This window comes from Oncorhynchus nerka, unplaced genomic scaffold, assembly GCF_034236695.1.
Source record: "Oncorhynchus nerka isolate Pitt River unplaced genomic scaffold, Oner_Uvic_2.0 unplaced_scaffold_4816, whole genome shotgun sequence".
In the NCBI taxonomy this organism is placed as follows: Eukaryota; Metazoa; Chordata; class Actinopteri; order Salmoniformes; family Salmonidae; genus Oncorhynchus; species Oncorhynchus nerka.
Genome location: NW_027036489.1, coordinates 2,345 through 14,433, shown reverse-complemented (window position 1 = coordinate 14,433; position 12,089 = coordinate 2,345). Strand labels below are relative to the sequence as shown.

Genomic DNA, 12,089 nt, shown 5'->3' with positions numbered 1-12,089 from the left:
GCACTGGGCCCTGCAGTAGCTCTGGTCCAGGGTGTTAGAGCTGTCAAACAGCAGCACTGGGCCCTGCAGTAGCTCTGGTCCAGGGTGTTAGAGCTGTCAAACAGCAGCACTGGGCCCTGCAGTAGCTCTGGTCCAGGGTGTTAGAGCTGTCAAACAGCAGCACTGGGCCCTGCAGTAGCTCTGGTCCAGGGTGTTAGAGCTGTCAAACAGCAGCACTGGGCCCTGCAGTAGCTCTGGTCCAGGGTGTTAGAGCTGTCAAACAGCAGCACTGGGCCCTGCAGTAGCTCTGGTCCAGGGTGTTAGAGCTGACAAACAGCAGCACTGGGCCCTGCAGTAGCTCTGGTCCAGGGTGTTAGAGCTGTCAAACAGCAGCACTGGGCCCTGCAGTAGCTCTGGTCCAGGGTGTTAGAGCTGTCAAACAGCAGCACTGGGCCCTGCAGTAGCTCTGGTCCAGGGTGTTAGAGCTGTCAAACAGCAGCACTGGGCCCTGCAGTAGCTCTGGTCCAGGGTGTTAGAGCTGACAAACAGCAGCACTGGGCCCTGCAGTAGCTCTGGTCCAGGGTGTTAGAGCTGTCAAACAGCAGCACTGGGCCCTGCAGTAGCTCTGGTCCAGGGTGTTAGAGCTGTCAAACAGCAGCACTGGGCCCTGCAGTAGCTCTGGTCCAGGGTGTTAGAGCTGACAAACAGCAGCACTGGGCCCTGCAGTAGCTCTGGTCCAGGGTGTTAGAGCTGTCAAACAGCAGCACTGGGCCCTGCAGTAGCTCTGGTCCAGGGTGTTAGAGCTGACAAACAGCAGCACTGGGCCCTGCAGTAGCTCTGGTCCAGGGTGTTAGAGCTGTCAAACAGCAGCACTGGGCCCTGCAGTAGCTCTGGTCCAGGGTGTTAGAGCTGTCAAACAGCAGCACTGGGCCCTGCAGTAGCTCTGGTCCAGGGTGTTAGAGCTGACAAACAGCAGCACTGGGCCCTGCAGTAGCTCTGGTCCAGGGTGTTAGAGCTGACAAGCAGCAGCACTGGGCCCTGCAGTAGCTCTGGTCCAGGGTGTTAGAGCTGTCAAACAGCAGCACTGGGCCCTGCAGTAGCTCTGGTCCAGGGTGTTAGAGCTGTCAAACAGCAGCACTGGGCCCTGCAGTAGCTCTGGTCCAGGGTGTTAGAGCTGACAAACAGCAGCACTGGGCCCTGCAGTAGCTCTGGTCCAGGGTGTGTTAATGTGGCTTGCTAACGCTGATCCTTCCTGAAGGTTCAATAACACCCTGGACCAGAGCTAGCCCTGTAGTAGCTAGTCTCGTCCACTAGCCTGCGCTGTCTCTCTGTACTGTATCAGTTGAGCCTGTGGATGAGACTATGTGGTGGCTAGCCTCGTCCACTAGCCTGCGCTGTCTCTCTGTACTGTATCAGTTGAGCCTGTGGATGAGACTGTGGTGGCTAGCCTCGTCCACTAGCCTGCGCTGTCTCTCTGTACTGTATCAGTTGAGCCTGTGGATGAGACTATGTGGTGGCTAGCCTCGTCCCCAGCCTCAACTGCCACACACAGAGACAGAGGAGACAGAGAGATGAGAGAGCGGTACTGTGCAGTACAGTATCAGTGGGTTCTGCAGCCAGAGATCCAGTAGTCATCGTGGAAGGCTGGACACCAGAGCTCTGCTAGACTGGATTTGTGCAGCAGTGTAGGAGTTTAGCTGTGAAGGAGTTTAGCTGTGAAGGAGTTTAGCTGTGTAGGAGTTTAGCCGTGAAGGAGTTTAGCTGTGAAGAAGAATAGCTGTGAAGGAGTTTAGCTGTGAAGGAGTTTAGCCGTGAAGGAGTTTAGCCGTGAAGGAGTTTAGCTGTGTTGGAGTTTAGCTGTGAAGGAGTTTAGCCGTGAAGGAGTTTAGCCGTGTAGGAGTTTAGCTGTGTAGGAGTTTAGCTTTGTAGGAGTGTAGCTGTGTAGGAGTTTAGCTGTGTAGGAGTGTAGCTGTGAAGGAGTTTAGCCGTGTAGGAGTTTAGCTGTGAAGGAGAATAGCTGTGAAGGAGTTTAGCAGTGAAGGAGTTTAGCTGTGAAGGAGTTTAGCTGTGAAGGAGTTTAGCCGTGAAGGAGTGCTGGAGGGACGGCTGGTGGAAAGATGAAGTGGAATGTCTTTGAGATGGAAGAGTTGAAGCTGAAAGAGCAAGAGAACCGACAGGGAGATTGGACTGGTCTCCTCCTGATTAAACTGTCTGCTGACTGTTTGTACAGTATGCAATGGAAGATCAGATACGCTTAATGACAATAAAATACTACAGGAAGCAAAACAGGAATTATTTTTTTAAAAGAAGGAATTTATTAGGCAAAAATAGAGACATGTACTAACAGCAGTAATAAAAAATAAAAAAAATAACTATGTAACTTTCATAAATGGATTTAGAATGTATATTTATATTTATTTCTATTTAAATGGACACAGATTTATTGGAATTCAAGAACTAAAACAACAGCATTTATTAACGTTTTAAATATTCCATCGTTAAAGGATCTTCCTTTATTCATGAATTTGTACGATATTTCAACAATTAATCTGTTTAAAATAACCGACTAGAAACCATCACCAGATCAGCAGCCCAAAAACAAATCAACAGGCGTCTAATATCTACAAAACATACATCTCTGAATATTTTTCTCACTGACAAATAGCATGTGGCTAACTGAACCGATTGGCCCCAGACCTCTGCACTCTGACAGGGGTGTTCAACTGGGCAGGAACAGCATCAAAATGACCCAATCTGTTAAACTGGGCAGGAACAGCATCAAAAATGACCCAAAATCTCTGTTAAACTGGGCAGGAACAGCATCAAAATGACACAATCTGTTAAACTGGGCAGGAACAGCATCAAAATGACAGTCTGTTAAACTGGGCAGGAACAGCATCAAAATGACACAATCTGATAAACTGGGCAGGAACAGCATCAAATGACACAATCTGGATAAACTGGGCAGGAACAGCATCAAAATGACACAGTCTGTTAAACTGGGCAATGCATCATCGATGTAAGCAGCAATGTCTCAACGCCTATTCATTTGTGCAGCAGTGTTTGTGAGGTAACCCCATGCCGCACTAGCAGCACCTCCTATGAACCCCCGACACCTACAGCGGCTCCCACCGCCATACCCTCAAACCCCACGACCGCTCCACATAAAGCCCCTAGAGCTGCCCCTTTACCTACTGCAGCAGCATAGTCAACTGCTGTGAGAGTAAATCCCAGTACCTCTGAGATCTTCCTCTCAGCCTTCCTCGGTTCTCTACTCTTATCCTTGTCTCAAACCCCAGAAGCTCCTTCAAGACCTTCACCTGTGTACCTGCTCTCCAGCTCTTCTCAAGACCTTCACCTGTGTACCTGCTCTCCAGCTCTTCAAGACCTTCACCTGTGTACCTGCTCTGCAGCCCCTTCTCAAGACCTTCACCTGTGTACCTGCTCTCCAGCTCTTTCTCAAGACCTTCACCTGTGTACCTGCTCTGCAGCTCCTTCTCAAGACCTTCACATGTGTACCTGCTCTCCAGCTCCTTCCTCTTTGTCAGCATCTCTTTCTTTCTCCCTTTCATCATGAAACACTCCTCTTCTGGATTCTCTCTCTGCTTCCTGGTATTGGTGATTGAGTAGAATCTGCATCCGTTTTCCTCACCATGTCGTCCATCTTCCCAAGGAGCTGTCTGGAAATCTTCTCATCTCTCCGGCCTTCCTCTCATTGAAGAGGTGATACCTTCGCCACACTTCTCAATGAGCTCCCTGAAGTCTCTGTTAGTCTTGACTTTCTCCTCAAGAGCTGAATCCTCCTTCTCCTCTTCATGACACACCACAACCATCATGTGGTTCAAGATGCTGTCCCCAAAATGCTTTGTGACGAGTTCCAGGATGCTTACTGCACTTGGTGAGATGTTGTTCAGGTCGAATGCAAAGAGAACGACGTAGGGACCAGGAGAGGACATACACACAGACAACTTGAACACTCTTCAGCTCTTTCTGGGATGCCTGGTACTCAGAGAGGTTTGGAGTGTTGACCACAGCTAGTTTCCCTCTCGAACGCCTCGCTCCTGTGTCTCTGACTCTGTAATGTTGCAGAGCTCATCGCTGAACACATCTGTCCCCAGAATGGAGTTTGCCAGAGAAAATTGACTGCGGCCACTTCTCCCAAAGAGAAGGACTCTAAACTCTGTATCGCCTGACACTGACAAACACACACACACACACACACACCAACAGTCAACAAAAGTACAATTAGACCAGCATGCACTATTCTCTTGGCCATCACAAGTATTTATTTATGTACAGATGAATACAAAACTAAAATGTATAGAACTCACAATAAGGGGGCTCCTCCATGCTGCTCTTCTCCTCTGAGAACCTATGAAAACATGTTACAGGCCTACTAAATATACTGTCAACCCAGATCCCTTCCTGACATACCATACAACATACTTTACTGTCCATTTCATGGAAAATTCATTTATAGAAGTCAGTATACAAATACAAAACACAACCCACTATAATATAAAGTATGTTATAAACTGGGTGGTTCGAGCCCTGAATGCTGATTGCCGACAGCCGTGGTATATCAGACCGTATACCACGGGGTATGACAAAACATTTATTTTGACTGCTCTAATCACGCTTGGTAACCAGTTTATAACAGAAATAAAGCACCTTGAGTTTGTGGTATATGGCCAATATACCACTGCTAAGGGCCGTGTCCAGACATTCAGTGTTGCGTCGTCTGTAAGAACAGCCCTTAGCTGCAGTACATTACACCACACCTCCTCTGGTCTTATTGCTTAAATATACTTTAGAACAGCCCTTAGCTGCAGTACATTACACCACACCTCCTCTGGTCTTATTGCTTAGCTACAGTACATTACACCACACCTCCTCTGGTCTTATTGCTTAAATATACTTTAGAACAGCCCTTAGCTACAGTACATTACACCACACCTCCTCTGGTCTTATTGCTTAAATATACTTTAGAACAGCCCTTAGCTACAGTACATTACACCACACCTCCTCTGGTCTTATTGCTTAGCTACAGTACATTACACCACACCTCCTCTGGTCTTATTGCTTAAATATACTTTAGAACAGCCCCAGCTACAGTACATTACACCACACCTCCTCTGGTCTTATTGCTTAAATATACTTTAGAACAGCCCTTAGCTACAGTACATTACACCACACCTCCTCTGGTCTTATTGCTTAAATATACTTTGTTGTTATTTACATGGAAATTAATTTAGAGAAGTCAGCATACACAAACACACTATAGTATACTATAATACAGTATAATATACTATAATACACTATAATATACTATAATACACTATAATATACTATAATATTATTTACATGGAAATTAATTTAGAGAAGTCAGCATACACAAACACAACACACTATAATATACTATAATACAGTATAATATACTATAATACAGTATAATATACTATAATACACTATAATATACTATAATATTATTTACATGGAAATTAATTTAGAGAAGTCAGCATACACAAACACAACACACTATAATATACTATATAATACAGTATAATATACTATAATACACTATAATATACTATAATACAGTATAATATACTATAATACCTATATACTACATACAGACCTTACTCAGCAATAACAATTGCAATATCCCACTGGGAACACACTGGTTGAATCAACGTTGTTTCCCACGTTATTTCAATTCACCACATTGAACCGTGGTGGAATAGATGTTGGTTTGACGTCTGTGCCCAATGGGATCCAACAATGTATCGAATAAGGAATGATACTCACGCTCATTGGATGCCATAATTGTGCAGCTTAACCTATTAAAACAACGGTGTGTATATGGTTAATGTGGAGGAAATTAATAGCCTGATAATTAGTGTGATCAGAACGTATATTTGAATATCTCATGAGGCTTTGTGTACAGGCCTATAAGGGCACGATGCACCGCTTTGTACAGTTACTGAACACCGAACCCATCACAAGTACTTCACAGAAAGAAAGAAAAACATGACATATAACAATATACATAGGATAATTATAATAAAGTGGACAGTAATATTCAACCAATAGACAGAACTGTTTTACCGCAGGAATCATGTACGTCCATTACTTACGGAATTTGCCGACTGGACAATTCTACGTCTTCAATTCTGTCAACGACGTCGTTCGGTCGAGCGCTCCGATTACTTTATTCATTCACACACGCTAAAATAACAAACTATATCGTTTATCGTTGCATAATAATCCAGTTCACGATATCATTTAAATGAGAAGATATAGGCATATACAAATCTGATCAAATCGGTTTGAACTGTAGGCTTTAGAACGTCAACTTTATAATTTAGAGTCAAATGGAAAGTGATATCAGCGGCTACAGCCAATCAGAATGCATTACGGGTTCCCGGATGTGCATAGGTTACTCATTTTAGACTATTCCATCTACACTCAAGCAAAAGGTAACTCACTAAATGTTTGACAGCTTGTTTTTTCCTTAAAGGCTCCTGAATGGCCCAGCGGTCTAAGGCACTGCATCTGAGTGCAGGAGATGTCATTACAGTCCCCTGGTTCAAATCCAGGCTGTATCCCATCTGGCTGTGATTGGGAGTCTCAGAGGAGGCACACAATATGTCTGGGGTTGGCTGTCATTGTAAATTAGAGTTTGTTATTAACTGACCTTCCTTGTTCAATAAAACATTTGCTGCTGGTAGAACCAGTTGTGTGTTTACACACTGTGTGGTAGAACCAGTTGTGTGTTTACACACTGTGTGGCAGAACCAGTTGTGTGTTTACACACTGTGTGGCAGAACCAGTTGTGTGTTTACACACTGTGTGATAGAACCAGTTGTGTGTTTACACACTGTGTGGTAGAACCAGTTGTGTGTTTACACACTGTGTGGCAGAACCAGTTGTGTGTTTACACACTGTGTGGCAGAACCAGTTGTGTGTTTACACACTGTGTGATAGAACCAGTTGTGTGTTTACACACTGTGTGGTAGAACCAGTTGTGTGTTTACACACTGTGTGGCAGAACCAGTTGTGTGTTTACACACTGTGTGGCAGAACCAGTTGTGTGTTTACACACTGTGTGATAGAACCAGTTGTGTGTTTACACACTGTGTGGTAGAACCAGTTGTGTGTTTACACACTGTGGGCAGAACCAGTGTGTGTTTACACACTGTGTGGTAGAACCAGTTGTGTGTTTACACACTGTGTGGTAGAACCAGTTGTGTGTTTACACACTGTGTGGTAGAACCAGTTGTGTGTTTACACACTGTGTGATAGAACCAGCTGTTGGTTTACACACTGTGTGGTAGAACCAGTTGTGTGTTTACACACTGTGATAGAACCAGTTGTGTGTTTACACACTGTGTGATAGAACCAGTTGTGTGTGTTACACACTGTGTGATAGAACCAGTTGTGTGTTTACACACTGTGTGGCAGAACCAGTGTGTAGAAACCAGTTGTGTGTTTACACACTGTGTGGTAGAACCAGTTGTGTGTTTACACACTGTGTGGTAGAACCAGTTGTGTGTTTACACACTGTGTGGCAGAACCAGTTGTACACACTGTGTGGCAGAACCAGTTGTGTGTTTACACACTGTGTGATAGAACCAGTTGTGTGTTTACACACTGTGTGGTAGAACCAGTTGTGTGTTTACACACTGTGTGGCAGAACCAGTTGTGTGTTTACACACTGTGTGGCAGAACCAGTTGTGTGTTTACACACTGTGTGATAGAACCAGTTGTGTGTTTACACACTGTGTGGTAGAAACCAGTTGTGTGTTTACACACTGTGTGGCAGAACCAGTTGTGTGTTTACACACTGTGTGGCAGAACCAGTTGTGTGTTTACACACTGTGTGATAGAACCAGTTGTGTGTTTACACACTGTGTGGTAGAACCAGTTGTGTGTTTACACACTGTGTGGCAGAACCAGTTGTGTGTTTACACACTGTGTGGTAGAACCAGTTGTGTGTTTACACACTGTGTGGTGAACCAGCTTACACACTGTGTGGTAGAACCAGTTGTGTGTTTACACACTGTGTGATAGAACCAGTTGTGTTTTACACACTGTGTGGTAGAACCAGTTGTGTGTTTACACACTGTGTGGCAGAACCAGTTGTGTGTTTACACACTGTGATAGAACCAGTTGTGTTTTACACACTGTGTGATAGAACCAGTTGTGTGTTTTACACACTGTGTGGCAGAACCAGTTGTGTGTTTACACACTGTGTGGCAGAACCAGTTGTGTGTTTACACACTGTGGTAGAACCAGTTGTGTGTTTACACACTGTGTGATAGAACCAGTTGTGTGTTTACACACTGTGTGGTAGAACCAGTTGTGTGTTTACACACTGTGTGGCAGAACCAGTTGTGTGTTTACACACTGAAGAACCAGTTGTGTGTTTACACACTGTGTGATAGAACCAGTTGTGTGTTTACACACTGTGTGGCAGAACCAGTACACACTGAACCAGTTGTGTGTTTACACACTGTGTGGCAGAACCAGACACACTGTGTGGCAGAACCAGTTGTGTGTTTACACACTGTGTGATAGAACCAGTTGTGTGTTTACACACTGTGTGGCAGAACCAGTGTGTGTTTACACACTGTGTGATAGAACCAGTTGTGTGTTTACACACTGTGTGGCAGAACCAGTTGTGTGTTTACACACTGTGTGATAGAACCAGTTGTGTGTTTACACACTGTGTGGCAGAACCAATTGTGTGTTTACGCACTGTGTGGCAGAACCAGTTGTGTGTTTACGCACTGTGTAATAGAACCAGTTGTGTGTTTACGCACTGTGTGGCAGAACCAGTTGTGTGTTTACACACTGTGTGACAGAACCAGTTGTGTGTTTACACACTGTGTGATAGAACCAGTTGTGTTTACACACTGTGTGGCAGAACCCATGACAGACAAAAAGTCAGTCTCACAGACAGGTCAACCAGGACAGACAGAATCCTTCGTTGCTAGGGAGTCAGTCTCACAGACAGGTCAACCAGGAGAGACGGACTCTAACGCTGCTAGGGAGTCAGTCTCACAGACAGGTCAACCAGGGAGACAGACTCCAACGTTGCTAGGAGTCAGTATCACAGACAGGTCAACCAGGGGAGACAGACTCCAACGCTAAGCATAGGAGTCAGTATCACAGACAGGTCAACCAGGGGAGACAGACTCCAACGTTGCTAGGAGGTCAGTCTCACAGACAGGTCAACCAGGAGAGACAGACTCAACGTTGCTAGGGAGTCAGTCTCACAGACAGGTCAACCAGGAGAGACAGACTCCAACGTTGCTAGGAGGTCAGTCTCACAGACAGGTCAACCAGGAGAGACAGACTCAACGTTGCTAGGAGGTCAGTCTCACAGACAGGTCAACCAGGAGAGACAGACTCAACGTTGCTAGGAGGTCAGTCTCACAGACAGGTCAACCAGGAGAGACAGACTCAACGTTGCTAGGGAGTCAGTCTCACAGACAGGTCAACCAGGAGAGACAGACTCCAACGTTGCTAGGAGGTCAGTCTCACAGACAGGTCAACCAGGAGAGACAGACTCCAACGTTGCTAGGAGGTCAGTCTCACAGACAGGTCAACCAGGAGAGACAGACTCCAACGTTGCTAGGAGGTCAGTCTCACAGACAGGTCAACCAGGAGAGACAGACTCCAACGTTGTTAGAGGTCAGTCTCACAGACAGGTCAACCAGGAGAGACAGACTCCAACGTTGCTAGGGAGGTCAGTCTCACAGACAGGTCAACCAGGGAGAGACAGACTCCAACGTTGCTAGGAGGTCAGTCTCACAGACAGGTCAACCAGGAGAGACAGACTCCAACGCTTGCTAGGGAGTCAGTCTCACAGACAGGTCAACCAGGAGAGACAGACTCCAACGTTGCTAGGAGACAGTCTCACAGACAGGTCAACCAGGAGAGACAGACTTCCTGAGGAGTCAGTCTCACAGACAGGTCAACCAGGAGACAGACTCCAACGTTGCTAGGGAGTCAGTCCAGTCAGGGAGACAGACCTTAGGAGACAGGTGGAGATCCAACGCTAGAGACAGTCTCTCCTGGTACCTGTCTGAGACTGTACAGTTTAGTATGTGGAAGATCAGATCTGTGCTTCAACACAGTAAATATAGTACAGCAAATGGTCAGGCATTTTATTAGGAACTGAATGGAGATCCATAACAGAAACCCCATAGGGATCTTACAGTTTCACATCTTACAAAAACACTCCTAAATATGTACATTTTATTAGGAACTGAATGGAGATCCATAACAGAAACCCCATAGGATCTTACAGTTTCACATCTTACAAAACACTCCTAAATATGTACATTTTATTAGGAACTGAATGGAGATCCATAACAGAAACCCCATAGGGATCTTACAGTTTCACATCTTACAAAACACTCCTAAATATGTACATTTTATTAGGAACTGAATGGAGATCCATAACAGAAACCCCATAGGGATCTTACAGTTTCACATCTTACAAAAAACACTCCTAAATATGTACATTTTATTAGGAACTGAATGGAGATCCATAACAGAAACCCCATAGGGATCTTACAGTTTCACATCTTACAAAAACACTCCTAAATATGTACATTTTATTAGAACTGAATGGAGATCCATAACAGAAACCCCATTTCATCTTTGGGATCTTACAGTTTCACATCTTACAAAAACACTCCTAAATATGTACATTTTATTAGGAACTGAATGGAGATCCATAACAGAAACCCCATAGGGATCTTACAGTTTCACATCTTACAAAACACTCCTAAATATGTACATTTTATTAGGAACTGAATGGAGATCCATAACAGAAACCCCATAGGGATCTTACAGTTTCACATCTTACAAAAAACACTCCTAAATATGTACATTTTATTAGGAACTGAATGGAGATCCATAACAGAAACCCCATAGGGATCTTACAGTTTCACATCTTACAAAAACACTCCTAAATATGTACATTTTATTAGGAACTGAATGGAGATCCATAACAGAAACCCCATAGGGATCTTACAGTTTCACATCTTACAAAACACTCCTAAATATGTACATTTTATTAGGAACTGAATGGAGATCCATAACAGAAACCCCATAGGATCTTACAGTTTCACATCTTACAAAAACACTCCTAAATATGTACATTTTATTAGGAACTGAATGGAGATCCATAACAGAAACCCCATAGGGATCTTACAGTTTCATCTTACAAAAACACTCCTAAATATGTACATTTTATTAGGAACTGAATGGAGATCCATAACAGAAACCCCATAGGGATCTTACAGTTTCACATCTTACAAAAACACTCCTAAATATGTACATTTTATTAGGAACTGAATGGAGATCCATAACAGAAACCCCATAGGGATCTTACAGTTTCACATCTTACAAAAACACTCCTAAATATCTTACAGTACATTTTATTAGGAACTGAATGGAGATCCATAACAGAAACCCCATAGGGATCTTACAGTTTCACATCTTACAAAAACACTCCTAAATATGTACATTTTATTAGGAACTGAATGGAGATCCATAACAGAAACCCCATAGGGATCTTACAGTTCACATCTTACAAAACACTCCTAAATATGTACATTTTATTAGGAACTGAATGGAGATCCATAACAGAAACCCCATAGGGATCTTACAGTTTCACATCTTTACAAAAACACTCCTAAATATGTACATTTTATTAGGAACTGAATGGAGATCCATAACAGAAACCCCATAGGGATCTTACAGTTTCACATCTTACAAAAACACTCTAAATATGTACATTTTATTAGGAACTGAATGGAGATCCATAACAGAAACCCCATAGGGATCTTACAGTTTCACATCTTACAAAACACTCCTAAATATGTACATTTTATTAGGAACTGAATGGAGATCCATAACAGAAACCCATAGGGATCTTACAGTTTCACATCTTACAAAAACTCCTACTCCTAAATATGTACATTTTATTAGGAACTGAATGGGAGATCCATAACAGAAACCCCATAGGGATCTTACAGTTTCTTACAAAAACACTCCTAAATATGTACATTTTATTAGGAACAAAAACACTC

The 12,089-nt window shown here is 43.8% G+C and overlaps 1 pseudogene; it reads right to left on the bottom strand.

Moving 5' to 3' along the window:
• Nucleotides 1-2,945: 2,945 nt before the first annotated feature.
• LOC135566462 (GTPase IMAP family member 9-like) lies at nucleotides 2,946-4,437 on the bottom strand (annotated as a pseudogene).
• Between the last annotated feature and the right edge of the window lie 7,652 nt (nucleotides 4,438-12,089).